We start from the raw sequence: 6,000 nt of genomic DNA on the forward strand, positions 1-6,000 counted from the left end.
ATTATGATAAAGGCGTGCACTCTTGAATTTTCGGTATACCTAATAAGCTTACGTTGTAGCAACAGTTGGATCATCATAAATATTAATAATTTTTGTCAGGTCTTATTTATTTTACAACAATTTTTGAAATTCTTTTCTCCAAAACAGCCTGCACAGGATGTTCCATATAACTTGTGTGTATCATTACATTCGAAATATCATGTAAAAAAAAATTCTTTTTATTTAAAAACATTTTTAAAGTGATGGTATTCTTGAAACTTTTAGACAGTATTTTTCACAATTTATATCTTTTATTAAATCAGAACTTGGATACACACTATGATGTGAAATTTATGAAATAGACGTAAAGAAATATACATATTTATATATGTAGCTAATTATCTATGAATAAACTATCAGTGGTAAAAAATAAACACAGTTTGATCGATAAAACTATTGTTTTCTCAAAATACTTAAACTTGTTTCCTCTATATCTCACCATTTTAATAAATCTATAAAAAAAATTTTATTGTAATGGTTGTTTGAAATTCAAAAAGTAATAGAGTTTTGCAAAGTGTTCGTATGATCAGCATTATATTTTTTAAGCAATAAAAGCGTCTTTACAATACGTTAAGGAATAAACATTTATTTTTAACCGGTATCTCTCGTATACAACATTTGCCCTGACACTATTTCTGATCATAATTATAGAAAAACTATTTTAATTACTTGCTATTTTTATTGATCTAAGATTTAATTTTAGTTGTGAAAGAAAATTTTTTTGAAAAATCTCTAAAAGTAATTTTTATTCAAACATTTTACGTGTTTGTCAAATTTTCAAAGTTTTTCGGGTAGTGAGTATTTATTTGACTTGGCTAGTATTGCTTACTAAACTTAATATTAATGATTAATTAATGGTGCTCATAAGCACAACCAAACTCCATAATACCAACATTGTCCTGGATAACATAGCAGGAATTCTTGTTATTTTTCTAAAAAATAAAATCGACTAATTAAATATAAATATAGTACATTAAAGAATTGTTTGAGGATCAACATTAGTCTAGCGTACAAGCTTTTCTTTATTATTTTCTTCATTTGTATCATAAAAATCATTCAATAAGAAAGTTTTTTTTTTTTAATATCATTGTATTCATTGGATGGACATGATTCAGCTTATGACACTATGACTTCTGTTAAACGTTATTGCTTATTAATTTCGTTGCTTATTTCTTGTGGTTCACGGATAAGATTCCAAAACTCAAAAAATGTACTCTCTATCAGTGTGATAGTAAAAAGGAATTGTTAAAAAAAAATCTAGGAATTACTTTTTACACGAGTACAAGCGTAAGATAGAAAATTAAAATCAAGCTATAAGAAAACTAAACCATGTTTTCAATGTTTTGTAACTTTTTGTAAATTTATCTTACCTCTTTTTGATGTCTTGCAGGGGGATCCACAGAACTCATATTTTTGATTTATACAGTTTGTGCAACATTCCAATGTTCATGTGTGGAAGACCCAAGTGTTTACAGGACTGATCAGACGATGAACTTGAAGTTTTCTGGTCTTCTTTTTTCTGATGTACTTCATCTTGCGATTTTTTATGATCTTTGTCACTATTGTTATTATTCTTGCCAAAGTTTGACTTTCGAGATTCCATTTTTGAAGAAGTGTTTATTCCAATTTTTGGGCGTGATGTGGCTTGTAGAATGAAAACTTGTCACCTTTGTGAAAGACTAAATCAACTTGGTGCAACGTCAAATGCTATATTCAATGAAACGAGATAAATGACTTCGTCATGTATAAATCAGGAAATGAAAAAGAGGGACTGTAGATATGAGATAAATGTCACTACGCTTACTTGGCGAGACTGTTACTGTTAATGACTTCTTTTTTTTTAATCCATGAGTGCATTTGACTTGTGCAATACAACCAAACAATTCATTGTTACGTCGAAGACGGCGTAATAGTAAATTCTGTATTTAGGCCTAAGCTTTCGCTCAATAGCCTGGGGACACGACAGCAAGGGTTGAAGACGAGGCACTAGGGTAGGAACAGGGTAGATGATGAGAGAAGGGTTAGCTAGCTACTTGGCCATCGGTATTTGTACCCACGGCACGTAACTTAGCGTTGCTTGATTGATTTTTTTTTTAAATGGAGGCTAGTTGTTTGGCCATCGGCATTTGCACCAACCGGCACACAACTTAGCGTTGCTTGATTGATTTTTTTTTTAAATGGAGGCTAGTTGTTTGGCCATCGGCATTTGCACCAACCGGCACACAACTTAGCGTTGCTTGATTTTTTAAATTAAAATTTTTTTTTTTGAATTAAAAATTTTTCCACCACCTGCTTGGCCATTAATATCCGGATTGAACGGCACGCAAAGTGGGTTTTACGAAGAGAAGAAAAAAACTATTAGGGGATATATGAGAATTAAGTTTAAAAAGTATTGTTACTTACTTTTATTAAAAAGAAACAAAGGGGGAATATAAGTGTCTCTCGAGGCAAGATCCGGGTGGCCGGATATAATTTAAATTGAAATTGTGGACCGGATTCTCCAGGTCACGAATAGGCTTCGACCGGATTCTCCAGGTCGTGTATTCCTGTCTGGCTACTACTCTCGGTGGTTTACCAAGCTGGCCTGACCGTTGAATGCATCGACCGGGTTCTCCAGGTCGTATGCCTTTAGTCTGGCTACTGCTCTAGGTATACACCCAGGCTGGCCTGACCATTGAACGAATTTTTTTGAGACTGAGCTGCTCGTGCAGGAGGCCATGGGCTTATATAGCCGAAGATCTTGCCTCCTTATCACTGCCACTACGGCCAGAGACGACGAGACGCACATAGGTTCTCAGAATTAGTCTGCATCATCTCATGGCAGGGAGAGGGAAAGATTTCCTATATGCTTTCCGTCTTCCTTTACATATGTTGTTTTGGTTTTGGGGTGACGTTTACTCGCTAAAGAATATAATATAGTAACGATACTGGTCCCAGTGCTTGCTTATCGGGATTAGGTCGTATTATAGTTCGCGTTATTTTTCGGCTTGGCGTCTCTGGATATGTGAGTGTTAGAGAAAGAAGGTGGTAGGAGTATAGCATGCTGTTGTCAAGTCGCGTTGCATGAACGCTGGCCGATGTGTAGATCAACATCCCGGCTCGCGCGTCGGGTTATTTACGAATGGTTAGGACACAGAAGAGGGAAAGGATAGAAAATTATTAAATTTCATCAGGCGATGTCGACGTATAAGGAGGGAGGGAGATGTAGACTAGTTCTTCTTTGTCTTGCTCGGTTTCTCCTTATTTGTGTGTCACGAAGCCTTAGTTTCGGTACTTGGTGTATGTGTGCGTGTATGTCATTTAGCTTGCTACGAAAACGCGGCTTTACGAGGAGGATAAGGAGAGGAGGAGGAGAGGGGAAAAAAAAAAGGTACGTCGAGCGCAGCCTCGATGTAACAATATTAAGTACAACTGATACGATATAGTTGTATGGAGTCATTTTTTTACTTATTTATATACTTGGCTGAAAAAAATAGAAGATACTACTTTACAAAAGTTTTATAAAATATATGCTTAGAGCACATAAAGATTAAATAAAAAATTAATAAAAAAATAAAATATCTGAAAAGAAATACAAAAGGAAATACCTCTGTTGTAAATCATTGTATTAATAGAAATGATTTAATCTTATTTTTTGAGTCTATTGCTATAATAATTACCCACAATCAGATGTTGTTTGCACTAATCAAATTTTCTAGAGTACCAATAGGCTTAATATCTATGTTGTAAAGTTTCAGATTTATATAGTTTTATTGAAGTGTTCATTGACTTATAATGAAGCATTAGGACTTTTTTAAATAGTTATTACTATAAAAATATTATCAAGTTCCACACACTAAATTCTTACGTGTACGATGGAATTGAAAATATTTTGATGAAATTCATACTGTTGTTATAAGATTTGTTGAAAAAAAAAACCATCCAACTAGTAAGATTGTGAAATTTATTGAAATTAATTTTTTGGTTTCATTCTTAATTTTCAATATTGTTTTAATGAATTTTTTTTTTACGTTTTCCAGTTTCAGATAAAAAAAATGAAACAACTCACGATTAATATAAAATTCAGTGATTGACAAATCTTTTGGCCACAAGTATGCTTACTCAAGATTAAATTTATTTGTTACACGTCACTCTATAAAGTAAGTTTCTTTTTCATATTGACCCAACATACTTGACTATACTCTTAGTTGGAGTCAAACTGGTGTATCTTTTAGTCAGCGGAAATTGTACAATGTCTGACTCAATGACTTTTTTTCAAACACAAACCATAGTTTTTCAAACAACAAGACGATGGTTGAATATTTAACTGTTAAAAAAATCTAACTTCTTCCATTTTCCATCCCCATACAGGTTCATCCAAAAGACACGAAACCCTGTTCTGAACCCTCCCCCAGAATGCACGATCCCCTGCACGCACGGCTTTCCCCAGGAAAATTTGATCCTCAATAAGACCCAACACTCACTCATCTGTCGACTGTCTCTCTCATCCTCGTGTTATTATATCCAATCGTTCCCATCCTTTTACGTGATTGTGCATGCATATCCACTCCTTAAAAAAAAAAAAAAAGACAAAAAATTCTAATCCATCTCCAAAGAAATGAACTGTACGTCGCGTGGATCCAAAAGACGCATCTTTCGATTAAAATCTCTTTCTCTCGTCTCGTCGGGAAAAAGGATCTACTCGCGTCTTCTTACATTTCACATCGGACTAGAACCAGAGTCCCAGTTTTTTATGTCCATAAGGTAGAGAGATCGGTGCACGGGATAAAAAAAGCGCACTGGAGTGTATACGTATTCGGAAAGCCCGTTTATCAGCCGGCGACGATCTTGGCACGCGCCCCTTCTCCGAGAAAGGTGCGTGTCTTTTTTTTCCTTATTTTTTTTTTATCTCGTCTAGATCAAGGTGCCTATTTTTTTGTTTTGTTTTATATTAATATGGGAGAAGAAGCCTAGCTGGGACTTTGAGTGAATGCGCAAGTGCATTTGTTTCGGGAACGGAACGGCTTTTGGTAGGACTGTTCGTTCACGTACGTGACTTTTTACGAAAGCACAAACAAAGCGTCGGGATACATGAAATAGCGAGACACTGATCACTTTTTGCTTGTAAAGTGTTTGTTATTTTTCAGGCTTACAATGTCAAGCTGTTGTAATAAATTTATCTGATTTTCCTTTTTTTTTGATGGTGTAGTTGGTTGCGATGAAGCGAATAGGTTGTGGTGAGTTGAAAATTCAAAACGGGTGATTTTTACGGAGGAATAGGATTATAGGATATATGCATAAATATTTTAGTACCTGTAAGCTGTTAAAATCGATGTAGTCAAGAAAAAAAACAAACAGTTTTAAGATGGTTTAAAACAACAGGATGAAGAAAAACTCACAGAACTTGCAGTACTATTTTAATAAATGCATTAAATAATTTTTCGTGAAAATTTATTTAAAATTGTTCAATTGACTTTGATGAAGAAAAACTGGCAGAACTGACAACACTAAATATATCAATGCATTACATAATTTTTGGTGATTATGTGTTTAAAATTGTTGAAATAAATATGATGAAGAAAAACTGACAAAACTTATAGGACCTACTTAATGAATATACAGTTTTTTGATATCAATTTATCAAGCGAGTTGAAAATATAATCATCTCACCCATGAGAAACAATTTTATACCCATGAGAAAGAACCCCAATGAGAAACAATTTTAATTTTTATTGAAGTATCTTTGTCATGGCGAGAATTTTTTTAACTAATATTGAAAATAGTATACCTTTAAGAAAATCTGCTATTGAAGTATCCATCAGTCACATCTGTAAAGTAATTTAAAAAATAAACAAACAAAAATTGTCTCTACATTATAATTATGAGCATTCGAACTATCTTCGTGAAAAAGAAACCCACAAAAATATTTATAAATACCAACAAATCTCTAAACTCCCCAGGACCGCATATGTGCGCTCCATA

Source organism: Copidosoma floridanum, unplaced genomic scaffold (genome assembly GCF_036245765.1).
Source record: "Copidosoma floridanum isolate Cflo_tuat_1 unplaced genomic scaffold, Cflo_Japanese_pri ptg000006l, whole genome shotgun sequence".
Lineage (NCBI taxonomy): Eukaryota > Metazoa > Arthropoda > Insecta > Hymenoptera > Encyrtidae > Copidosoma > Copidosoma floridanum.